Below are 27269 nucleotides of genomic sequence, written 5' to 3'. Positions count from 1 at the left end.
AGCCCGCGGCTGTGCGGGGCTTTCGCACTACTGCGCTTCGCTTGCCTTCGCAGCCCCCACACTGCCGTGCGGCGGTGTAGGGGCATTTTGCCACCTGCCTTCCCCAAGCCAAGGGGAAGGCAGGCGGCAAAAAGCCCTGGCAATTTTTCACTACACGCTGGACTTTGCAGTCTGAGGTTCATTTTTCTATGGCCACGCTTCGCAAGACGAAGCGGCAGCCATAGAAAACCTTGGCGTCTTGCGAGGCAACCTCTGATCGCAAAATCCATTCGTCTAGCAAAAAATTCGTCTTACAGGGCATTCGTTAAGCGAGGCACCACTGCACATAATCTTCCCACCCCTGTGGCAGTGAATGTGTTTCCATTAGGAATTTAGAAGAACCTGCTAGATCAAAACAATGGCCCATCTAGTCCAGCATCCTGTTTTGTCGTGGTAGCCAACCATTTTTTAAAATCCCTTGTACACTGTGTCCCAATATCTTTTGGCATGTTTAAATCACCACCATATTTGCATCAAGGATCCTTCTGCCTCAGAGCACTTCCAACATAGATTGGACCCTCTTCTATTCAATTTAGTAAGTTTGGATGGTGTCAGATACCATCTCTACCACATCTTTTGTAAGTTTTCTTTTACTGCAAAGCAAGCCGTAAAAAAACATCATTTTATTCCAAAGTTTCTCCCAATCAGTAAGCTCAATATTATGCCCAATGTCAATCACCCAATGTATCTTCACAGCTTTGACTAGCTCATCTTTGTTTCCCATTCTAGTAGGATTTTATATATTTTATAATTTAATTTTTTGTTGTTTCCCATTCCCATCTTTTCAAATTCTGAGCCCTCTTCAGCAAATAGTTTCTTTTTCTCTTTTCTAAAGTTCCTACTCATTTGCATATATTGGAACCAGTCTGTAAATATTTTTCCTATTTTTTACCTCTTTTTAAATATTACCAAATCTTATTTAACGTCTAGAAGTTCTTTGTATGTTCCCTAGACTTTGTCCATATTTAGCCTTTTTACTGCCACTGCTTCCATAGGCAATACCCAGCATGGGGTCTTTCTTTCTCAAAAGTCCTTATATCTTGCCCAAACATTGTATAGAATTTTCCTTTTTTGAAAAAAAAAATTCTTCAGATTTTGAAATTTACAAACAATTATCAAACAACCAACATAGAAAGAAAATTCTGAAGAATATCCTGGACTTCCCTCCTCCCCTTTGTGGGTCCTTATATTAACCTTTTCCTCCTGCATCTTTTCTATTAATCCAAATCTATTAAATTTCCATTCAAATCAAATTTCAACATTAAACTACAAGTGTCCATTAAACTACAACTATCCTAGTAATAATTTTAATTATTTACAATGGTTTTTAAGATTTGTTGTTGTTGTTTAGTCGTTTAGTCGTGTCCGACTCTTCGTGACCCCATGCACGCCAGGCACTCCTGTCTTGCACTGCCTCCGCCTGCTTCTTGGGAGAAAAGCAATGACAAACCTAGACAGCATCTAAAAAAGCAGAGACATCACCTTGCCAACAAAGGTCCGTATAGTTAAAGCTATGGTTTTCCCAGTAGTGATGTATGGAAGTGAGAGCTGGACCATAAAGAAGGCTGATCGCCGAAGAATTGATGCTTTATGGTGCTGGAGGAGACTCTTGAGAGTCCCATGGACTGCAAGAAGATCAAACCTATCAATTCTTAAGGAAATCAGCCCTGAGTGCTCACTGGAAGGACAGATCGTGAAGCTGAGGCTCCAATACTTTGGCCACCTCATGAGAAGAGAGGAATCCTTGGAAAAGACCCTGATGTTGGGAAAGATTGAGGGCACTAGGAGAAGGGGACGACAGAGGACGAAATTATATATATTCCCCATTCCTTATTAAAAATTTCCTGATTTCTGATTATTCCAATCATTTTTGCCATTTCTGCATAGTCCATCAACTTAATAAAAGGAGTTGGTGTAGTTTCTTGGTGCAGTTTCTTGGTCATGGTAGAGCTCTATCCTGAAAAGATGTCCCACCAATGGTGTGTGTTTAAATCCTGAATATCCTGAGTGACTCTTCTTAGCTTGGCTTGTTTTACTATGGCAATATTAGTACTTGGCATTATGATTTTGACCTAGATCGAACATTATTGTTTCAAATCAGTATACTGTATATAAAATATTAGGGAGGAATTGAAAGTAAACCCACATCCCGCCTACGGTACTTTAGAAGTCCACAGTTGGTTAAAAGCCAAAGGCCTAGTTAAAATAAAATATATTTTGAAATTTACAAACAATTATCAAACAACCAGGCTTCCGGTTGACCACGCCATCTTGCTCAGACGGGGGTCCGCTCAGCGGAGCGGACCTCGGCGCTTCAGAGGTGGAGGGAATCGTTCCAGCGAAGCGAAACCTCCTTAAAAGCCCCAAATCGAGCTTTTTGGGGACGGATTTTGCCTGGCGGCGCCAAAAGCGGGCTCTCTCCTCCCCGGATCGGCTTTGTTTAAGCCCCCGAGAGCGAGGAGGTGAACCGCGGCGGACAGGCTGACACTGCTGCTCTGAGAGCGCGAAGCTGCGAGTCTGGGAAGTGGAGGTGGCCAATTCTTCCAAGAACATTCAGCAAATGAATAGACTGTGAGTAATTTGGATTCTTTGGAATGTAAATTAAGGCAACAATTTGGACCTGGGAGAGAGGGGGAAAGAGGAAGCCACCCCCCCCTACGGTAACATAAGAGACAGTAAACAGAAACCCGAAGCCGTAAACAGAAGATTTTAACTTAAAAGGATTCCTCAAAGGCATCAAAGAGAATCTCCCCTAAATGCAGGGTAAAAGGGGAGAGAGACTGTGGTTGTGAATGCCCTGCAGAAAGAGGTTAAGACTAAGAAAGACCTTTCTTTTCCTCGGGAGCCGGCAGCCCAGACAACCCAGTGAGCTGATCAGGATTTATAGTTAAATTTTATTTCTATCTTTATCTCTGGACTTTTTGGAAATTCTTTTTTGGTCTATATGCTTTTGAAATGTGAGTTCGAACTTTATTTTTAAGAATGCAGCCAGCTTGTTAAAATGGAGTCGAGAAAATAGACTGCGATCATATTCCACCCCATGTGATAAGTTTTGACCTTGACAGGACTGAACTATGTCAACAAAAAGGTACCCGCCTGAGTTTCAGCGGACTGTTTTGACCTTAATGTGGGAAGCAAGAATAGAACTATGTCAAGAGGAGACACAACGGCAAGAGTTACAGCAACAATTCCAGATGGTGATGGCAGAATATGATTTCTTAGAAGATGAAGCTTTTGAAACTGAAGAAGACGAATGTGAGAATGACAATGATGGTGATTGTGATTTGGAAGGAAAAGATGAAGATGAGGACTGTGATGATTTAACACAAAATGAAGCCCACCACGAAAAAAATGATGATTTTACTCTACAAAAAGTTGGATGGAGTGCCTCCCCTTCGAGGGGGGCACGATTGGATTTACTGGAACTCCAGAATGACCACAGGGAAGAAGGAAAAATTAAGCAGAGAAGAGAAGAAGCTCAGGGGTCTGATATGGAGGCCTGGATGGCAAAAGACTGTAAACAGGGGGTGGGGTGAAGGGAAAGTGAAGTTGTGATTGTAAGGATGGGTTAATAGGATTATAACTGGACTGCTGACTATGGAACTTGCTGGATTGGTGGGGTGGAGCCGGTACTCGGGGGGTGTAAGGTTAGTTTGGGAATAGTTATAGGTTTAAAAAGTGAATTGATTCTGGAAAAAGGTGAAAATATGGAGGCCTATAGAGGGGGTAAAAATTAGGCACGGGAAGAAAAAATGGGAGTTTGATTTTTCAGTGATTGGACATTAGGCGAAAATGATAATAGTTAGTTTAAAAGTGGTATAAGATATAAAGGTGTATGTTATAAAATATGAACTATGAAACTGTTGAAGATGATAAATAAGGGAGGAAAACCGGGGAAGGGGGGAGGGTGGGGAAGCCCACAAAATATGGTTTAACAATTATGAATTTAACAATTATGATGAATTATTTTTTTTGTTTTTGTCTTTTTTCCTTTTTGTCTTTTTTTTTCTTCTCTTTTTTCTCTTTTTGTATTTTCTTTTTTTTTTGGTATGACAATAGATGGTTGGATGGATGAACTCCTGCGTACTGCCCTGGTTCACTGGAGCTCCCTGGTGGCAGGGGGGGGCTTCGGGGGCAGGGGAGGGGGAGGAGGACAGAAACCCAATCATAAAATGGACCACTTTTGACTGTTCACCTGCGTGGGATACTTCTGTGGCAGGGGAGGACCCATGGAGGGGGGTGGGAAGAAGGTGGAAAAGGTGTTTATGTATGTACCATCTTTTGTAATTTGTAAAATCAATAAAAATTATGTTTAAAAAAAAATGTATCAAACAACCAACATAGAAAGAGAATTCTGAAGAATCTCCTGGACTTCCCTTCTCCCCTTTGCAGGTCCTTAGATTAAACTTTTCCTCCTGCATCTTGTCTATTAATCCAAATCTATTAAATTTCCATTCTAACCAAAATTCAACATTAAACTACAAGTGTTATTCCAATCCCAGTAATAATTTTAATTATTTACAATTGTTTTTAAGATAAATTATATATATTTCCCATTCCTTATTAAAAATTTCCTGATTTCGGTTTATTCCAGGCATTTTGCCATTTCTGCATAGTCCATCAACTTAATCTGCCATTCTTCTTCAACCTTTCCAAATCACATGGTTGGGGGGGGGAATGTGGGCTTTGGTGTTATCATAATATAGATAACCATGCCATCCAAACACCAGATCGAACCCTTCTAGATCCAAAATGCCCTCATCCTTCACACTTCCTCTGAGTACATTTTTTTGCATCCATTAATATTTTAAAAATAAAATCAAGCCTGTTATTTCCAGTGAAAGATCAATGGAGCCAGAATTTACCAGGCATGGGTAGAGTCCACTGGGAACAAGCTGTGAAACCATTCGTTTATCATGTCCTTGATGTCCGAGCTCAGGATACACAATTAGACGTCCACAAAAATATCCCCCACAGATATAAAAGGAGTTGGTGTAGTTTCTTGCACGCCGCTCTATAATTTCAAAGGCTTCTGGAAAAATTAAAGAAAGAAGTAGGGGTCAGTAAACCATGTTTCCAGAAAGCAGAAACAGGGGGGCAAGAATGAGGGTCTTCTTCTAAGAGGTGTGTCTTCGACTATGAAATCGACAGCAGATCAAAAGCAACCTTGAAGAAGTGTGTAATTCTCCCAAATGAGAATCATTCCAACACTACCCAGCCCACCCAGCTATCTTCTCTCCCTAGACACAAGCAAAATCAGAGCATTACTGAACCATGTTTGGGGGACAGGCGACCCTTAATATATGCCTGTATGCTCCAACACAAATGATGTAATAGCTGTGTGGCTTGCCTTTGTCTTTTCTGTTTGGCTGACTATTAGGGTATTGGCCACATTTTTTATCATGTTGCTGTTAAATATGCTGAATCCTCTCTAGTTAACATACATTTTTAAATTTTGTTGTTAGTTTTTATTAAATGGAAATGCTGTTGTTTTTATATAATCCTGACAGAGTTACACTGCTAGAGCCAGGTCATCCAAAAGCTGCCATCACCTGTTTCCTTTAATAAAATGCTGTCATGACCTTTGGCTTGTGGTCCAGCTGCACCACTGTCCAGACAGATATAGCCTTACTACTGTTGTCTAGACTCTATACTCTAGTAACCAATGCTTTATACATAGGGCTGCCTCTAAAGACACTTCAGCTGGTGGAGAATTCGGTGGCCTGGTTGCTCACCAGGACAAGGCAGTTTGAGCATATTACATTGATCCTGGCCTGACAGCACTGGCTGCCAATTAGTTTCTGGGCCCAATTCAAAGTGCTGGTTTTGACCTATGAAGCCTTAAATGGCACAGGACCGCAATACTTCAAGGACTGCCTCTTTCCATATAAATCTACTTGGACCCTGTGATAAGCTTCTGAGGCCCTTCTTTGTCTGCCTCCTCCTCAAGAGATCTGGAGGGTGGCAACACAAGAAAGGGCCTTTTCTGCAGTTGCTCCCCATTTGTGGAATGCTCTCCACAGACTATATGGACCAGTTTCAGCCCCAGGTTGGGATAAGTGCCATGTTCCCAGTAAAAGTACCCACAGAGGGCCTCAGATTATATCCACCAGATAAAGGCGATCAGGATAGGCAAGGACTTGCTGTAGTCACCAGTTAAAAAACTGTAATACTTGCAACTTGTCTAAAAGCCACAAACACACAGGCATTTGTGGGCAGTGTGGCAATGGCAGAGATCATTTGCAGAGACCAAGAGCATGGTGTGAACAGGGCTGTCTCCTGAAGCAAAGATCAGGCACACAGCTGGGTAAAGGGGCCTCATGAGCAGAGGGCATTTTGTAGTGTAGGAAGATGACAATAAACACGTAATGCAGACAGCTAAAATTTCCTCAAGGCAGGCACCTAAAGGATGATAGATGAGAGTGATGCTCTATCACGTTGCGATCAGATGCCACATTAAATTCCATTAGGGACATATGAAGTTGGCTTATGGCCGCTCAGTCTATTTGCCCATCCAAGTCCCATAATGTCTACTTTGGCTGGCAGCAGCCCGCTAAGGACCTTTTGATCAAGACTGTTACAGAAGAGGCATTCAAGTCCTGTTTACAGCATGTGGAAGATTGTGTGTTGGTTGGTATTTTTAGAAAAACTGGAGCACATCAGTGACAGGAACCATCTTTTCAGCATTGGAGTCAGCAAAGCACATCCCCCACTGAACAACCATGTGGTTTTTTGAGGCCGTGGTGCTCTGCTTTGTTGCACTCCCTTTTGCTGGAGCTGCCAGAGGTGGGCTTGGTGCTTCCAGGGGCATCTTTTGAGCAAGTCTCGCTTCTCAAGAATATATATTTGCTCCCAGGAACAGCCTTCATTCTGGGGAAATGAAACAAGATGCTCCGGACCTCAGTTTCTCCACACATGAAAAATGCCATTCCCACCATTTTTTGGGGGGGAATGAATTTGCCATACCCCTCCTCCCCTGGAAGAAGAGGAGATGTGGTATTTCCTTATAGGAAGACATTATGGTCTAAGGATTATTTCACCCTATGGGGAGAGGTGATGATAGTATATTTATGCTTGTTCAGTTGCATTTGTTGAATCTGACTAGTTAATTAGTTTTGCAATTGTCTTGACTTCATGGTGTGCTTGCTGGCAATTGGGCCGTCACCATCAGCAGTAATAGAGAAGAAGCCAGACACCTTCTTGGCTTAGATTTGACATGAATCAACCACCAACCTCCAGATATCTTGTCAGGTGAATCAGCTAGTGGCAAGGAGGATCTGGTGGAACAAACACTGTGCTGCAATTGACGTACTTCAGGCCTCAATTAATTAGTCTTTGGATTTAGACCATTTAGCAGTTCCAAAAAGCCAGACCAAAATAGAATGGAAGGAACAGAAACAGGGACTGTGCACTGCTGGCAGGAAAGCAGGGGACAGGAAAGGCATGCCTAGAGCAGGGGTTCCCAACAAAATTTTCTCGAGGACCCCTCATCGAGCTGCTATTGTGACAAGGACCCCCATTAATTCCTAATCCTAAAATTAAAAAGTGAGAGCCAAATTAAGAGTCTTTTTATATTTTATATTTATACGTTTTTTACAGTTACAACAGAGTACTCAATCAGTATACAGTTAGTTTTAATTTTAAGTTCTTAATGAGATGAGTTAAATCTGTCCTTTGAGTCCATTATTTCTGAAATATTAGGTTCCAAACTTGAAACTTTCACTCTGAAATCCGACCGCATGTCGAGCCGATTCCTATATTTGTTTTTAATGAAACACATGGAAGAAAATGCTTGCTTTGTTTACAAACACTACTGTTTTGCAAAGAGGCAGCGCGCGCCAGGGAGGAGGGAGGGGAATGGAGAAGACAGGGTACCTGCGCAGTAGCGCACAAATGAAACCGACGCGCGCAAACCATCTTGGGGAGGTGAGCGTTAGTAGAATGTGCGTGCTGCCTCTTTGCAAAACAGTAGTGTTTGTAAAGTGCCACCTAACGGCATACAGCAGAACTACTGCCTCTATCTAATTCTAGTTTTGCGCTAGACACTGCTCATGCAGGAAGCGGCCAAAACAAAAAATCTGTTATCATACAAAATATATTTAATATATTTTTTATTCTAATAGCATCTTGCGGACCCCTGGGGGTCCCCGGACCACCTGTTGGGAACCACTGGCCTAGAGGACACTGGGGCTTGATGAGGGCAGAGAGTAGCCAAGTCTAGGGCTCAACAGTGAAGCTTCCTACTCATGGACCATCTTGCTCAGGATTGTATGCACTCACTTTTCAGTGTCTCTCCAGGGTGATGAGATTTGTTGATTAATGAGTATTCAAACAGAATAAGTCTCCTATTTCCTAGAGACTAAACAGGCCAAAAACTGGGGGGCAGGGGGGGGAGCTGAAAAAGGAGTCCAAGAGATTAAATAGGCAAATAAATAAGGATTAGTTGGAACTCCTGAGGAAAAATGCATCATAAGGAAGCAATAAAATACATAAATGAAGAGCTTTATTTAACTGAATGACTGAGAAAAGTGGAATTTTGGATTCATGGTAGGAAAAGTTGAGAGTGCCATCTAGCAGAATGGGGGAAAGGTTGATATGTCTGGAGTGTATATGTTAAATATTTTGAATAACTGATATAGAAATGGTTGGCAGGGAAGCAGAAGCTTCTTTTCTCTTTTATTCCCCCCCTTTTCTTTCTTTTTTATGATTCTTAATTTCTGATAGTGCTCTTTTAATATCATTTGCATAAAATGAGTTTAATATATTGAGGTGATGGTTAGAAGGGAGGGACCTTTATGGGAGCCAGCAAGAATGAGTTTTTCTCAGGAAGCTGAGGAAAAGGGAAAACTTCCCAGGTGGGACGTGGGAAAACTAATTTCTTTGTATGTGGATTGAAGATTAGGGTGTAATTGGAATATATAGCGGTATATATGAGTTTTATTATTTCTATTGCCTTTCTCTTCTTCCTTTGCCTTCCTCTTTTTGTTGTTCTTTATTTCTTCTTTGTTTCATTTGTTCTAGATATGATTTATTGCATTGTGAAAACTCTAATAAAAATTTCTTTAAAAAAACAACCCTCAGTGCAAAACTTCAACTCAATGGCCATGTCCCCAAAATTTGCAGTTCCAGAAAGGACCAAGTGTCCATACCTAGGTTTTAAAGTCAGTAAAAATATTTGCTACTAGTGGTGGCACTTTTCATATTTAAAAAACATTGCCAGTTTTTCCACAATCTGAATGTATTTTTTGCTGTTTTTCTACAACCAGAATGAATCCCTCGCAAACAGCCCATCGAATGCTGTAGCCACGCAACTCAAACCCTGCCATTAATGAACTTTCCTGTTATTTCAACCACTCCACATTTGCTAAGGATGCATTTGCCTTCCTCCTAGCCAGGAATTCCTCTCTCAGGAGATACAATGAAGCCGCCTGGAATTAGCCATCAAGTAATCTACAAGAGCCAGATTCTGGATTTCAAGAATTCCAAGCACACTTGTTGGGATTTTGCATTCTCTCTGGGAGAGAAGTTTTGCTTATGGGTGACCTTCTTCACTGGCAAGAAGGCAGGCATGGTATTGAGACTCAGCTTGTTCCTGCTGCTCTCATGGACCGTGTTCTGCGTCGTGTTCTCTCTCTCTCTCTCTCTCTCACACACACACACACACAGAGAGAGAGAGAGAGAGACCCCTGGTTTTCAATTTTGCAAGGTTCCTTTTTTTGAATTCTTAGTTATTTTAAGTATTCTTAATTAGCCGTTGCTAATTAACAAGGTTTAACATCTGTTGGTATGTTGAACAGAACGGAAAGGGGGGGGGCGAGCCTTTCTTATTATTGTATTTTGCTTCATTATATAACTTGGCAGAAGAACCGTTTACAATATCTATAACAAGCAAGACTGGAAAGTTTGGTATTCATTGATATAATATGGCTTTAAAAGTATAAATTGTACGGAAATGAAAACACTATATAATTAAGGCTTTTGATCTTTGCTTTGCTTGGAAGAGGATAAAAGATCCCCCAATTTGTTGACATCAGACAGAAGCAGGATGTCATTAGCTGCTGGAGTTTTGATAAAAAATACTTTGGACAGTTTCCTGAAATCTTTGTGAGCAGTGTCGCAGTCTGAATTTGGAAATCCACCATGTTGGAAGTCAAGACTGGGTTGCATACTTATAAATAGTCCAAGGGGGAGGTGAGCCTTTAATATGTCATTATATTTGTACCTCCATATTTTCCCAACAAAACATGAGTTGGAAAGCACAGACCAAGTACCTTCTCAATGAGGCTAAAACCATGGCTTATGCACTCCTCCAGTTTTATTTTACAGGCCCTGCATGTGCCTTTGGGGCTGAAGGCGCACAATGCAAGAGTAATAGCCACACTTGCCTATGCTGCTCCACTTTGGGCTTCCCTGGCCAATCTCTCCTCCCTGGAGACCCTTCAAAATAAATTTTTACGCCGCCTTTTTAAACTTCCCACTTGTGTGAGTAATGTGGCTATACGTACAGAATTGAGGATCCCCTCTTTAGAGAGAACTTTGTGGAAACAGTCATAGGGGGAGGTGAGCCTTTAATATGTCATTATATTTGTGCCTCCATATTTTTCCAACAAAACATGAGTTGGAAAGCTCAATAAGGCTAAAACCGTGGCTTAAACCTAGGGGTGAAGCGCAAATGCAAACTTCAACCCCACAAGACTTGTGTCCTTAACCAAATTTTACAGTCAATTGGATCAGAGACTAGACAACATACAAGAAAGATGCAACAGGGAAAATCGACAGGAACGTACCGGGGGGGGGGGTTGTCTGTCTCCCCCAGCTCCTTATGATCCCAATGTCATCCCTCCTTGGCCTAAAACTCTCCTCTCACACATTTGGTGCCCCAACCCCAAACCATCTTACACTGGCACTAAATTCCACCCAACATTGGGGGGGGGGGTTTCAAAATATTTAAAATATTACTGACAAGAAGGGGGCATGGTGTTAGGAGCCAGCTTCTTTCTGCTGCTCTCATTGACCATGTTCAGTGTCGTGAGTGCAATTGCTGGCATTGCCGTAATCCACCTGTCAGTGACCATTTATATATTTTAGACTATACAAGGGAGTGCGAAAAAGAGGCACAGAATTAGAGTATGAATCTCATGCGCATCCCACAAAATGTGTTTATGCTTCAAAAGGAGAGAAGTGAATGGCAGTGTTTCATCTGGCACACTGATTAGGGAATTAATTAACAAAAAAGAGGAGGGGATCCTAAGAGCCAGAGAGGGCGCTCTGCTTGGAAAGCAGCAAAGCTAAAGGTACATTCACTCCTTTTCTACACCAAGATCAAATCCCTTTTCCAAAAGCCCTTAGATTGGCCACCCATTTAGGACTTACTTGGATTAAGATGTTGCTTGTCCAAAATGCACCCTTATGCTGCTTGGCCCCTTCAACAGCACAGTTTAGGAGTTCAGATGCCTCTGCCCAATGGATGACTACGTGGACTCACTACAGTTTGTGGTGTGGATGTGGCTGTTCACCTACATTTGTGTCTTGTGCAATGGGCTGACGGTGCAGTGATTGGTTTTGATTTCACGCTTCAGTATTCCCCTTATTTCTGAAAAGAACCAGGATGAAACTGACCATTCTTGTGACCCAGAATTGCAGGATTTGTGGGAAATCCTGCAGTTTTATATTTTACACAGAAAAATTGTACCATTACAGTAGAAAATATTTGCACTGACCGTGGAACTTAAGGACACAAGATTTGAGGGGTTGAGATTTGCACTTCACCCCTGGGATTAACCTGGACTTTTTTCCAGTGCATTTCTGAGATTCTGAGTCACAAGAATGGTCAGTTTCATCCTGGTTCTTTTCAGAAATAAGGAGAATACTGAAGCGTAAAATCAAAACCAATTTCTGCAGCGTCAGCCCATTGAACAAGACACAAACGTAGGTGAACAGCCACATCCACACCAAAACTGTAGTGAGTCCACCAAGTGATCCATTGGGAAGAGGCATTTGAACTCCTAAACTGTGCTGTTGAAGGGGCCAAGCAGCATAAGGGTGTATTTTTGAACAAGCAACATCTTAACCCAAATAAGCCCTAAACGGGAGGCCAATCTAAGGGCTTTTGGAAAAGGGATTTGATCTTGGTGTAGAATAGGAGTGAAGCGTACTTATAGCTTTGCTGCTTTCCAAGCAGAGCGCCCTCTCTGGCTGTTAGGATCCTGTCCTCTTTTTTGTTAATTGATCCCTAAATGAAGCTCCCTAATCAGTGTTCCAGATAAAGCTCTGCCATTCACTTCTCTCCGTTTGAAGCATAAACACAGCTGCTTTTGCTGTCGTCTTGTGGGAAGCGCATGCGACTCGTATTCTAATTCTGTGCCTCTTTTTCGCACTCCCTTGTATATTCTAAAATAGATGGTCACTGACAGGTGGACTACGGCAATACCAGCAATTACACTCACGACACTGAACATGCTCAATGAGAGCAGCAGAAAGAAGCTGGCTCCTAACACCACACCCTCTTCTTGTCAGTAATATTGTAAATCTTTTGAAAAACAACCCTGACTTCCGGGAGGCAAGATGGCGCGCGGCATGGCATCATGAAGCTCCTGAGAGCAAGCAATGTGTCTGCACCATCTGGCCAGCCCCCGGACCACCGGGGCCGCCGAGATCGCCGCCGCCATGGTGCGGGCGCCAGGAAAGCCCGATGGATTAACCTGGGAGCCCCTGGAGGCCCCCTGACGACCTCACCGGACCAGAGCTAAGGGCGCCCGGCCGGCGGCCCAGCAGAAATCCGGGGCCTTGAGGCCCGGGACTACCCTCCACGTTGCAGCAGCCGCGCGGGTGTCGGAGATGCCGGCGGACCAAGGGGGAGCTGCTGAGGCCCCCCATGAGCCCACCGGGCCAAAGCCGAGAGCGCCCACCTGGCGGCCTGCCGGAACTCCGAGGCCCCGAGGCCCAGCTGAGATTACCCACCCCGCAGCGATCTAGAGGGGGCCTGCTTCGCATCAGCTGCCGCCACTACTCCAGCTACCCCAGAGAGTGAGAAGAGAGGGAAGGAAACCCCCCGAAAGGAAAGGCCCCGATCCCGCCGCTCCTGCATCACCGCACCGGGGAGCCTCGCGGAGCTCTGGTGCGCCAGAGACTGTGGGACGCACCATCCCCGCTGGCGCTGGCGCCGCCGTTGCAGCCACCCCCAAGGACCCACGGGTCAGGAGACCCAGGTGCGAAAGCGGGGTGCAGAGGGGTAAGGGGAAGGTCCTGACCGAGGCCGTGAGCGAACACTTCTCCATCGACCAGTGAAAAGGACCTCACTATATATATATATATATATATATATATATATATATATATATATATATATATATATATATATAATATTTAAAAAAATTAAAATATATTTCCCCTTCTTTTTTAAATATATTTCTCCTTTTTAATATATTACCCCCCTTTTAAAAAAATTACATTTCCCCCCCCCTTACATTTTTCTTCTTTTAAACATTTTCCTCTAAGAGGGGGGCTGGTAATACAGCCACTTACTGCCCATAACTTTACTTTTTAAACCTCATTTTTTTCTTGTCTCATTTTCATTTTTACCTCCATTTTTCCTTCATGAAGGGAGAACAACAAATTTTGCACCCTTCTCTATTTTATTTTATTTTAATTTACTTTTGTTTGTTTGTTTTCATCTGTTTCCCTAATTTTTTGCTACCTGTTCTATTACTGTTACTTTTAGCCCCATTTTAACCCTTACCCTTCTATTTTCATCTCTCTAAATCCCCATTGTTCTTTTTCCCTCCCTCCCCATAGCAACACCTTTATACCACTATTATCACCCCATCCCCCACCTTTAATACATAGACCCCCCTTCGTTACAAATACCCAACCCTCCCCCTTTACACATCTCTTCCTTAGCACAGCCACCCACCCCATTTCTCACCCCCATGCAGGTTTGACCATTTTATTTTATTTTATTGTTTACTCCTACCATCTTTCTGTTTAAAAGGGGACCACTGCCGCTGCAACTACCCCTCATTTGATTTATTATTACCCCTACCCCCTCCACATACCTTTAAATACACTGTTCTCCACCCCAGCCCCAGCTCCCCAACTTATACCCCATTTTAGGTTGGTTGGTTTCCTACTCCCTCCCCCTTAACCCCTAAATCTACACACCTATACCTCCCCACCCCATTTCATTAACAACCCCCCCCCGCAAACCCTTACCTCATACCAAACCAAAAAACACCAACACAATATATTATCATTGTGACTACTTTACCTCCTTCCTCTCTCCCTCCCTCCCTCCCTCCCTTCCTTCCTTCCTTCCTTCCTTCCTTCCTTCCTTCCTTCCTTTTCATTCCCTCTTTCTCTCCCTCTCCCTCCTTCTTACCCCTTGATCCCTTCCTTCTCTCCACCTCCTATTTACTCTCCAATCTCCCATCCTCCCCCTTTTTTCTCTCCTAAACCCCTTTCTCCCTCATCTTTCCCACCCTCGGCCACTATACTGCTCCGCTTGACTTTGCCCTAAACATTACCCTGCCAGCCTTAAATCTTTTAATTATCTGCTGCGAATCCACAACCTCACCTCCCACCCCTAACTGGACCCCAATACCCCCCTTTGTGTGCACAAGGGTACACCACCAAGGAGACTGCGGAAACCCCAGAGAAGCCCGCAAAACAAAACCCAGACAAGACACAAATGACTGCCTAATCCAGATGCTCTGAATAGCCACCAGTCAACAACACCTGATCAATCCAGCAACCCAACAGCAATCGGGAACCACCAAGACCACAACCTCTAATCACAACACACCCTACCTCAAGAGGTCACCAAGCAGACCTTGAACCAAAACCACCAGGGAGAATGAGACGACACCAACCAGGGTGTCGGCCTATGGGACAAAACAATCAACTTGGCACAGGGCACAGAAGGGGGACAGACAGCAGATGTGCATGAACACAACCAGAATGATTGTTTTGTCCCATAGGCCGGCTTAAGATGTGACGAAGAAACTAAAGATTTTGCTCCTGTTGCCAATCATTCTGTTTCCTTCCTCTTGGTTAAAAGTGTGCTTTGCATCAGCATAATTATGCTCTTTTATGCTAATTATGCTCTTTTAAATATGCAACTGCAAGTGTGCAGTTCCAGAAACGCCAAAGCCACTAAACACAAGTGTCCTTGCCTGAGTTTTACTATGGCAGTTCTAGTACTTTTCATTTTTAATCAATATATAAAATATAAAGGAGTAATGTGAGAAGTTGACCCACCTCTGTGACACCGTTGATGGATGGAGGGAAAGGAGGGGATGGAAGAACTCAAGAATGACTTCTGTTATTAAATGATGTTATTAAAAAAAACATCAGCTTTCATATTATGTACAGTTGGAATTCCTTATGTCTAAATAATGACTTATTAAATGATGTTATTACGTTATTATCGGGAAAGCTGGAAATAAATGAAGCTGGAAATAGATTCATATGAAGAAGCTGTATATAATATGAAAGCTGACCCCCGATAATAACGTAATAACATCGTTTAATAAGTCATCATTTAGTAATAAGGAATTCCAACTGTACATAATATGAAAGCTAATTTTTTTTAATAACATCATTTAATAACAGAAGTCATTCTTGAGTTCTTCCATCGACGGTGTCACAGAGGTGGGTCAACTTCTCACATTACTACTTTATATTTTATATATTAATTAAAAATTAAAAGTATTACCATAGTAAAAGAACTGCCATAGTAAAACTCAGGCAAGGACACTTGTGTTTAGTGGCTTTGGCGTTTCTGGAACTGCGCACTTGCAGTTGCATATATAAAAGAGCATAATTAGCAAGAGAATAAGAATTGCAGGATTTGGGTTGTGTACCAAAAACAGTGCAGTTCCAAAAACGCCAAAGCCACTAAACTGCACATTACAGACTGAGATTTATTAATCAGAAATCTGGAGGACTTGAAAAATATGCTGATGCAAGTTTTGCAAGTGACCCCATAGATGGTGAAAGCACTTCTGGTGTGTGCTATATAAACCTCAACCCCACAAGACTTGTGTCTTTAACCAAGATTACAGTTACTTGGATCAGAGAGTAGACACCATACAAGAAAAATGCAACAGGTAAAATCGACAGGAACGTGCCGGGGGTGTGTGGTTGTCTGTCTTCCACAACTCCTTATGCTCCCAATTTCCTCCTCCTTGGCCTACAACTCTCCTCTCACACATTTGGTGCCCCAACCCCAAACCATCTTACACTGGCAGAAAATTCCATGCAACATTGGGGGGGGGGGGTTGTTTTTCAAAATATTTAAAATATTACTGACAAGAAGGGGGCAATTCAGTTAATGAGGTCAAGATGCTGGCTCAGAAGACATCTCAGAAACACACTCAAAACAGTAATTCCAAGAAGCATTCCAGTTCCAGAAGGTTTTTATTAAGTCCTTATCCTCAAAGGAATAAGCAGTCTGCTGTGTGTACTCCTGTAAACTTGCAACACTCACTGCACAATTCTTCTGGCACTGCAAACAAAAGCATCTTATCTCAAAAATCAATATTCAGCTCAACCAGCCTATCTAATACCAAGATGAATGTCAGATTCTCTACATCTACAAAGGATAACGAGCACAAGCGCTGCCTTACCAAGACGCCATCTAGAAAAACTCCTTGCCTGAAATCTGATACCCCAGCCAGCCTGACTCTGCTAATATGTTTTGTATCATGCACATGTCTCTTGGATGTGTGCCGATGCGTTCTACGGGACTCTGGCAAAAGGCACCTCCCATCAGATGCCACAGTGAATTCCATCAACCCAGTGTGATCCAGCAGATCAGTGACTAGATACCATGCAAAAAGAAAGGGATTGCAACGGTTATTGTAGTATTCATCTTTTTAAAATAGAAACATTGCAAGTTTTTGCAGTTTCCGTATGCACATCAGCTCTATGTAGATAATAAATAAATAAATAAATGATTTGTTCTTTATATCCCACCCATTTGGCTGGCTTTCCCAAGGGACTCTGGGGGGCTTACAGCATTTCTAAAAACAGAATAAAAACATCCAGCATTAAAATTCTCCTGATACACGGCTCTGGAGATAGAGAGGGAGAAGGAAGAGGAGGCAGGAAGGGTAACCATGTCAGATCACTAACTCCTCGAAATACAAATATCTTCCGGATAGATTGCCCATAAACTCCACCCCTTGGTCTAACACGGTTACCTCTTCCATGCTTAGCTAATCTGTTCTTCTTCCCTCTCTGAGGAACACTATATGTTTTTCCATACAAATGTTTAACTTTAACCTATAAAATACACACTAATATAAACAACATCAAAATACCAAATAGAAGTATAATCACAGGGTGCCAAGCCCAATTTAAAATGTTGGTCATGGTAGAGCTCTATCCTGAAAAGATGTCCCACCAATGGTGTGTGCTTAAATCCTGAATATCCTGAGTGACTCTTCTTAGCTTGGCTTGTTTAACTATGGCAATATTAGTACTTGGCATTATGATTTTGACCTAGATTGGAAATTATTGTTTCAAATCAGTATACTGTATATAAAATGTTGGGGAGGAATTGAAAGTAAACCCACATCCCGCCTACGGTACTTTAGAAGTCCACAGTTGGTTAAAAGCCAAAGGCCTAGTTAAAAAGGAATTACAGAACTCATTTTGCTAAGCTCTCATATTAACAGTTTCGCCACATTTCAGAAACTCAGGAAGAAGGATGGGTGTGTGTGTACTTCCTGACCCTCTGAAGATACCCAGCCTCGTGTGCCTAACCCCAGCTGGAAGGCCTTAGGACTTCTCAGCAGAAGCTCCACCCTCCTGGAAGAAGACCCACAATGCCACAACGCCACCTACCTCGGAGGGCCACTGCATTCTAGGTGGCAAGGAACTTCAACTCCATACCGGCCGATGGGGAGAGCAGCTCCATGATGGAACAGGCTATGGCTGGGAATCGCCCCTCCATCTTCCAGAACCAGTGCATCAGGTGTCTTGGGATACAGACCTGCAAATACAGTCCTGTGAGAAGAACGCCAGGAAATGTTTTGCTAGCACAGAGCCAGTCCTCTAAACGGAGAGGCAGAACCTAGGCTACTCAGAGGCCCTGGGTGCTTTGGCAAAGTAAAAGAGGAATATTTGACAGCTCTAAGATGGAATCTAGACACATATAAGAAAACCCAGTAATAAAACGCATATTAAAAAAACACAGAAGGCCAAGGTCTTCTGGGAAATGATTTTTAATGGACTGAAAAAATGTTTTAGTCCATTTTTTTCAGTCCATTATAAATCATTTCCCAGAAGACCTCCCAAGACAGGTGACCTTGAAAGAGTCTGAGAATGCCAACAAAAGTTTATGCATCTGGGTTCCAGCAAAATGTTTTGAGAAAGCTGTGGGAACTCAGAATCGGACTATACTATGAGGGATTACAGTTGCAAGCATTGAGACAAACTTTACAGTCGGAAGGCACCAACAGTGCAACAGCAGAGGTGGATAAAATAAACAATGTATCAGGCAATAGAGACATTGTAAAGCAAGATGAAATTAAACAGGAAAAGAAAGAGGAAGAAACTGAAGAACCTGCGCAGCAAGAAGATTTGGAATTTACTCCCCTTATGTTAGGGGAAGGACAAGGAGCTTTCGGACTGGTCGAAAGGACGGAATTTTCTGAAATCCAGAATACCCACAAGGAAATGGAATTACAAAGAAGTGGGAAATCCCAGGGAAGTTTGGATGGTAAAACATTGGGGAAAGGGGGTGGGATGAAGGAGGAATGGATAATTCGTTATTAGGATTGACTAAAAGGTTTGGAAACTGGACTGTTGACTATGGAACTTGCTGGACTGAAGGGGATTGATGGGTCCCTAGGGAGGAGTAGGTATAATATTAATTAGACATGTAGTTAATTAAAATTAGGATTGATTAAATGGTTCAAAAGGGATGGAGGTCTTTGGAGGTAAAAAAATTAGGTAAGGGAAATTAAAAGAAGGTTGATTAGTTGAAATTAGGTTAAGATTTGAAAATGAGAATAGTAAATAAGGTTAAAAAATAAGGTTAATAGAATGGGAATAATGATGAGAAATCTGTTAAATGACAATTGGAAATGAAGACCGGGGTAGGAGGGAGGTTGGGGAAGCCCCTAAAATGTGGTTATAATGACTGATCATGAGGATTTTTTTGCTTCTTTCTCTCTTTTTTCCTCTTGTCTTTTTTTTTTTTACTAGATTTTTTTTCTTTTTTGGGGTGGGATTTTTGAGGGGAGGTGGGGGGGCTTTAAATGTATATTTGGATAAATAGTAGGGTGGATACCCTCCTTCCTTCTCCCCTGTTATTCTGTGGCTCTCTGGTGGCAGGGGGAGGGGGAGGGGATAAATTCAACTATGAAATAGACCAACTTTGACTGTCTACGGATGGTGGATGGGAAAAAGGCGGATATTATGTATGTTTTGTTTTTTATGTTCTTGTTTCTAATGTTTTGTCTCTAATGTGTAAAATCAATAAAAATCATTTTAAAAAGAAAAAGAAAAAATGTTTTAAAATAACTTTTGTTTGAAAATCAGAGACCTTTTTATTAGGTATCATAGGAGAAGAATTACCAAAAGGTTAGAAAATACTGTTTTAGAAAATACTGCGATGACAACGGCAAGAATACTATTTGCTGAGGGATGGAAAGAAGAAAGAGCCCCATCGAAAGAAGAATGGATAATGAAGATGAGGGACTATGCGGAGATGGCAAGGCTGACCGGGAAAATCAGGCACCAAGAGGATAACTAATTTAATAGAGAATGAAATACCTTTACAGAATATATTAAAGAACACTAAAGAATGTACTTAAGAACGTACTACGAAGCGGCATGTCTGGTCTGGGCCAAAGAATGGATATCTTTAGAAGATAAAGATTTGCTGGACCTAGAAGGGTTTAAAAATAGACATGGGTGGCATGCGTACCTATGGTACAATAAAGTCAGAACACACAAGGTTTTTTTATCTCATGTGTTAATCAAACCAATCTTTGAAGTTTGGGAGATATATAAAAACTTGCTAGAGAAGAAAACTCCCCCATGGTTATCGCCCACGGAGGTATTAACAGTAAAGAAAGTGAATATGGAAGAGAAAGAGCTAACATATGAGCAGATAATAGTAGAAACAGAAAAAGGTTGGGAATTAAAACCACATGAGCAGATCCAGAACCAAATGACAAGCTGGTTACAATATTATCAAATTAGAGATTTATTTAAAGCAGACAAAAAAGAGAAAGGATTTCAAAACAAGAAATCCAGGTTCCAAGTGGAAATAATAGAGGGAAAGAGTAAGCTACTATCTAAAATGTACGAGCATATACTGGAATGGAATACAAAGGACGAGGAAACGAAAGAGGTCATGATTAAATGGGCGATGGACTTTGGCTATAACATCGAAATTGACCTCTGGACAAAATTATGGAACCAATATATCAAATTTACTGCGTGTACAGTACTGAAGGAAAATATAATGAAACTAATGTACCGGTGGCACTTAACCCCAGTTAAGCTAGCCAAAATATATAAGAAAAAGGACAAAAGATGCTGGAAATGTAGGGTGGAGGATGGGGATACCTACCACATGTGGTGGGGGTGTAAGGAAATAAAACCATTTTGGGGAAAAATATACAACGAACTTAAACAGTTGCTAAAATATACATTCCCCAAAAGACCAGAGCTATTTTTGCTGGGACTAATGGGGAAGGAGATTAAAAAAGAAGACCATAGAATATTCATGTATGCAACCACTGCAGCTAGAGTGTTATTGGCCCAGAAATGGAAAAAGGTAGAGATCCCAACTGTAGAAGAATGGAGGGCAAAAATGATGGAGTATCTAGAATTGGCTAGACTAACTGGGTGAGTGAGAGACCAAAAGGGCCAGAAATCTCAGAAAGAATGGAGCAAATTTAGAGAATATCTAGGAACATACTGTAAACCAGCAATAACACTGATTGGCTTGACATAATACCCTACGGAGTTTAAAGGAAAATGTATGGAATGACGGAAATCACACAAAAGAGAAAAATATACAGAAATAAAAGAAAAAGAGCAGTGAAAAGAAATGAATATAGAAAACCGAACATGAAAGAGGAAGGAAGCCGAATTCAGGATAGATTAAAATAAAGGACGAGGTAATAAGGGATGGGGGTGGGGGAATTGAATTGATTCGCTGTATTTTGGGGAACTTAATTGTACATTGTTGTTGATGTTGTTTTGTTTTTTATCTTATCCTATTTTATCTTTGTTTTTGTTTTTATCTAGTAGTCACATTTTATTATGTATATTTTGACATATTATATAAAGGACTACATGATATACAAAAATGTAACAATATCTATGTGTATAATTATGTATATGGTTTAAAAACAAAATTAATAAAAATCATATCAAAAAAATAATAATAATAAAGAATGACATACCTTTACAGAATATATTAAAGAACACTAAAAAAAATTAAAACATTGGCAGGATTGACATAGCACTTGTAATTTAAAATAACAAAGGATAAAAATGAAGTCCAATAATTTAGATAAATGCAATTAGATGCAGTTTAAAAAGGACAATAAATTTTGGAAGCCAAAGAAGGGGTGGAAGGAAGTCTGGGGGTTCAGGGAACCCCATAAAGATACTGATATGAACTGTGGTTTAATGTAAATATGGGGGGATTTCTTTTTGAAACTTTGAAAATAAAAAGTTAAAAAAGAAAATACTTTTTAAAAGTGTTTTGAAAAATAAATTTGCCATAAGCTCACCCTTGCCATCCAATGTCACATTTGTATAGTGCACTTAAAATGTTGTATTTGCATCTGTATAGCCGAGTCCTTAGGGACCCAGGTGGCGCTGTGGTTAAACCACTGAGCCTAGGGCTTGCTGATCAGAAGGTCGGCGGTTCGAATCCCTGTGACGGGGTGAGCTCCCGTTGCTTGGTCCCAGCTCCTGCCAACCTAGCAGTTCGAAAGCACCTCAAAATGCAAGTAGATAAATAGGAACCGCTACAGCGGGAAGGTAAACGGCGTTTCCATGTGCTGCTCTGGTTTGCCAGAAGCGGCTTTGTCATGCTGGCCACATGACCTGGAAGCTATACGCTGGCTCCCTCGGCCAATAATGCGAGATGAGCGCGCAACCCCAGAGTCGGTCACGACTGGACCTAATGGTCAGGGGTCCCTTTACCTTTACCTTTAGCCGAGTCCTTAGGCTGTGGCTATATTTTTGGCGCCGTTTCCTCTCTTTCCACCAATCAAGGGTGGACCACAAGCTTAACACAAGTCAACAGTGTGACACAGCAGCAGCAACAACAACAAAAAAGCCAACACTGTTCTAGGCTGCATCAACAGAAGTATAGTGCCCAGATCAAGGGAAGTAATAGTTCCTTGCTATTCTGCCTTGGTCAGACCACACCTGGAATACTGTGCAATTCTGGCTACCACAATTTAAGAAGGGTGTTGACAAGCTGGAACATGTGCCAAGGAGGGCAACCAAGATAATCAAGGGTCTAGAAACCAAGTCGTCTGAGGAATGGTTGAAGGAGCTGGGTATGTCTAGCTTACAAAAGAGGAGATTTAGTACAGATATGATAGCCATCTTCAAAAATCTCAAGGGCTGTCACATGGAAGATGGAGCAAGCTGAACTTCCGGTGGTGCTTGTCAGGAGAATGGCTGATTTATACCATCTCTCCCGATCCCCATGGGGAAATCTGGCGGCTGCTCACCCTCCCGGGACAGGAGGGGCCACTGGCCCGCAGATGCCCCTTAACCCACTTAACCCACTCTGACCCTTCGGGAGGTGGGGGGCCTGGACTAGAATGGACTAGAATGGCAGCAAGAGCCGTTACTCAGAATCCTCAGATTTTGAAGCATGGGAAATCAAAATTTTTATGATTCGGTATAATATTTGGTTTAATAGATATGTATTTGTATAATTTGGAACAATTGATATGATAGGTTTGTAAGTGAAAATTTAATAAAAATTGATTGATTGATAGATTTTTTAAAAAGGAAGATGGAGCAAGCTTGTTTTCTCCTGTTCTGGGGGGTAGGACTAAAACCAATGGCTTCAAGGTACATGAAAGGAGATTCGGACTAAAGATCAGAAAAAAATTGCTGACCACAAGAGCTGTTTAGACAGTGGGACAGCCTACTGTGGGAGGAATGTGGGCTCTCCTTCCTTGGAAGTTTTTAAGTAGAGGTTGGATGACCATCTGTCATGGATGCTTTAGTTGGGTTTCCTGCATTGCAGGGGGTTGGATTAGATGACCCTTCAGGTCCCATCTAATTCTATGAAATCCCTATCCTATAGAGATTCCCAGCCACCAAAATATACAGTATATTACAACTCTACCTATTCAGAGGTAGAGTGCTCCTTCAACAGGAAGTTCAATTTGGCTATTCAAACCACTGACTATTGATAGACTCAAGAACACCCGGGTTCTAGAGAAGGCTTCGCCTACCTGGTATAGCCCAAAACATCAGGGGGGCACTATGTTGACAAAGTTCCAACACAGGGTATATGTGAAAAAATGGCATTATTGTACTTTGAATTTTAAAAAACTAGGAGAAAAGAGGGGAAATATTTTCAATTGGCACCTTCAACCCAACAGAGTACAATGCTTGCTTTGCTGCCAGGTACATAAGGGGATGCAAGCAGGACGTTTTCGTAAGATCAGCCGTATCAATGGAACAATTCCCCTATGAGGAAAATATGCAGCTTTCAGAACCTTTAAGTTTAGAGGAAAAGCAAGTTAGAGGCAATGTAACCAAAAATTATAAAATCCTGCAAGGCTTGCAGAAAGTGGGTAGGAAAAATGTTTTCCTCCCTCTCTCATAACACCAGAACTCATGGAGGAACCAATGCAGGAAGATTCAGAGCAGATTAAACAAAAGTACTTACAGAAGAAAATAACAAGAGTCTACTGGATCTGGCCAATGACCCCTCCCCCCTACTCCATCATCCTGTTCACAGTGGCCACCTGGATGCTCCTTAAGGGAAACCCACAAACAGAACAACTCTGCCCTTCTGCGGTTTCCAGGAGCTGGGATTCAGAAGCACTTCTGTCCTGCCCATGCAAGCAGTGGAGCAGGGCCGGCTCTTCGTAGACCCCCGGTGGCGCAGGGCACCATGGCGCCGGCCCGCCAGGAGGGTGCCGCGAGCTGCGCCCACCCGCTGGCCGGCCAGTCCGCCGGTCCGCTGCGCACCTGCGCGCGGTGCGCGGCGCCCACCTGCCCACCGCGCTGGGAAACTGGGCAGGAGGGCGCCAGAGAGATCGCGCTGTGACTGCCCGCCCCCCCTCCGCGCAGCAGCGCCGCGCCCACCCGCCCATCGCGCTGGGAAACGGGGCGGAAGGGCGCCAGAGAGATCACGCTGTGCCTGCCCGCCCGCCCTCCGCGCAGCAGCGCCGCGCCCACCTGCCCATCGCGCTGGGAAACGGGGCGGAAGGGCGCCGGAGAGATCCGGCGCACCATGGCGACAGGGGCGCTTAAGACGGCGCTGCAGTGGAGACAGGGCAGCTTGCAGTGCTAACAGGCAGGGAGGCTTCTTCCCTGTGCAGTAGCTCTGCCCATCCACAGAGCAGCCCTGTGTCTTTGGCTGACATCTTGGTGGTCACTGTGGGAACAGGATGCTGAACTAGATGGTCCCCCTTTGGCCTGGTGCAGGAGGCTCCTTTTACATTCCTATACACTGCTGGTGAAGACAAGTTGTACGTGTTGTCTCAGAACATGGTCACTCCAAGCCTGCAAGGGAGGAAGAAAGAGAATGCCAGATGAAAACTCAAACCATCTTAGTCAACAGAAAATTCCAGGCAGGAGAGTTCCCAATTCACAGTTCAGCCAGCTTTCATCCTGTGCAAATTTGACAAGGCTGTATATCGCACTGAGAACTGCAGGACTCAATTCCAAGTAAGCATACGCAGGATATGGACTCGACAGCATAGCTGCACTGCAGAAAGTCTTTCTCCAGGGTCAGGGAGGCTGCTGCACTTCAAGGACTAAGGAGAACTAAGATGCTGGTGAAAGGCAGCCCTTAAGATTTCTATCGCCCCCTGGTGACAAAAGTTCCTGCTGCTCTGGGTTAGCAGTTAGTTAGGCTGTAGAAAAAAACCTTTCTAGGAAAACCAATAACACAACATAAAGAGGAGCTGTGCTGTACCAAATCTGACCACAGATGTATCCAGAGTTCTGTACTGACTGTGAGGAGGAGGCCACCATTGTATCAGACGAGGGGGCATTCCCAACCCTACCCAAAGAGGCCAGGGATTATCCTGTGGAACTTCTGCCTGCACCTCACCTACCCCACAGAAGCTAAAGGCACCATTGAGGAGGGAATGGGACGTGGGGTGCTCAAGCTAAAAAAAGGGAGTTTGGGTGGGGAACCAAGACGCAGCGGTTTTGCGTCCTTTTTTGGCGCTGGGGTGCCCCCCCCCCCGGGCAAACACAACCCACCGCGCCAGGCGCTGCTCTCGCCACCAACGTCGTCAGGCACACGCACACAGGGCGCGAAGGGTTCCGCGCGTCAACTCAGCCTGGCCACCAGAGCCAAGCGGGGCTGTGCTTTGCCCCTGCCTACCCTTGCCGGGAGAAGCTTGGTCGGCCGACGCGACCATGGAGTCAACAAGCAAATAAATTGCCTTTTCTAATAAAGCCGACCCCTAGTTGAGCGGTGTCCATACACACGTGCTCTCCGCGGTTTCAGACTCGACTCTTCCCCCAGCCCTGCCTGGAAATACTGTGGCTAGAGTAACCCCGGCCTCATCTCCGCCCCCCCACCGCAAAGCGAATGCTCTACCAACTCCTTCCTGAAACCTTCCCCACCCCCCACACGCGCGCGCGCGCGCGCGCCAGAAACCTGCGTGCATCGGGACTCTCCTGCAGCCACCGAGCGCCGTCCCGCAGCACTTGGAAAACTGCACGGATGCTCTGGCAGATGGGCTCCGCTCGAATGCTGAGCGAAGCCACGGCCAGGAGTGCACCCTTCGCCTTGGAGGAGGAGGAGAAGATGCAGCAGCGAGCGGGCTACAAGCACCCATGGCGACCCTCCCTCCCGTAGCGCCAAGCAAATGGAAGTAGGGAAGACGCCCAGGACACCCAAGCTGTTGGAAGTAGAGATCCGCTGCCCCACCTCCTGGCCAATTTAAACTCCAGCGAGTTTAAAGGGACTCTGCTTCCCCATTTCACCCCCACTGTGACCACACAACCTCCAATAAATTAAACCCCAAATATCTTGCTAATTGTAAAACAGTATGTATATGTTAACACGTGTATTCAAGCTTATAGCCTGGTTCCCCAAGGAAATCCAAAAGACCACAAAGCCGCCAACTTTTCAGCCTCCTCCAGCCCCTGCTTTTAGGGTTTGCTTCCTAACAGGTTGCATTGTTTCCCTTTCTGCCCCTGGAATTGTCACCTGCAGATTTCTTTCTACCGAGTTTCCCTTAAAGGCACAGGCACACCTAGCAGGCGTGTGTAGTCTAAACGTCTGAAAGACAGCAGGTTAGGGAAGGCTGACTTAAGCATGCAGGTGGGAGCCACAAGTACAGAAAGATACAGGAGCTTTGGCATAAATTTATAATCTAATTTCCAAAGAACATCGGGCGTTTAGGGTGGCAATTCTAGGGGAAGAGGGTAAAACGCGGATCTACACGGATCCTCATGGATCCTCCACTTTTTAAAAAACAACTCCAACAAATCCAGTGTCATATCACATCTGGAAGCCACGACTACATACTGGACTATAAAAAACGTGGATCCTCGTGAATCCATGTGATTTTTATATAGAAAAAAAATAAAAGCACCACAAATACGTGGTTTTGAAGCACGGATCCTCACGGATCTTCACCTTTTTGCATGGGGCCACCCCAAACTCACCCTCAAATCACACATCATGCCCAGGGGTACAGCTGCACCACAAAAATCAAGGATCCACAGCTTCCTGGCGACACCGTGGCCCAAAAACGTGGTTTTGAAGCACGGATCCTCACGGATCTTCACCTTTTTGCATGGGGCCACCCCAAACTCACCTTCAAATCACACATCATGCCCAGGGGTACAGCTGCACCATAAAAATCAAGGATCCACAGCTTCCTGGCGACACCGTGGCCCAAAAACGTGGTTTTGAAGTACGGATCCTCACGGATCTTCACCTTTTTGCATGGGGCCACCCCAAACTCACCCTCAAATCACATATTATGCCCGGGGCACAGCCTGCACCACAAAAATCAAGGATCCACAGC

At 43.5% G+C, this 27269-nt stretch overlaps 1 long non-coding RNA gene across 2 annotated transcripts; it reads right to left on the bottom strand.

Annotated features, from left to right (window-relative positions):
- Positions 1-3172: 3172 nt before the first annotated feature.
- On the bottom strand, positions 3173-24209 carry LOC148686581 (uncharacterized). 2 transcript variants are annotated; one of them, XR_015948660.1, is made up of 3 exons: positions 23632-24209; positions 17887-18034; positions 3173-5071 (listed from the first exon to the last, which is right to left on the bottom strand). It is a non-coding gene; the product is annotated as an uncharacterized LOC148686581 (long non-coding RNA). The 2 variants fall into 2 exon arrangements; XR_015948659.1 differs by lacking the exon at positions 23632-24209 and having other exon boundaries at positions 17887-20868.
- Between the last annotated feature and the right edge of the window lie 3060 nt (positions 24210-27269).

Source organism: Zootoca vivipara, chromosome Z2 (genome assembly GCF_965207765.1).
Source record: "Zootoca vivipara chromosome Z2, rZooViv2.hap1.1, whole genome shotgun sequence".
NCBI classification, from domain to species: domain Eukaryota; kingdom Metazoa; phylum Chordata; class Lepidosauria; order Squamata; family Lacertidae; genus Zootoca; species Zootoca vivipara.
Note: the sequence above shows the minus strand (reverse complement) of the source record. Positions and strands in the feature narration are given on the sequence as shown.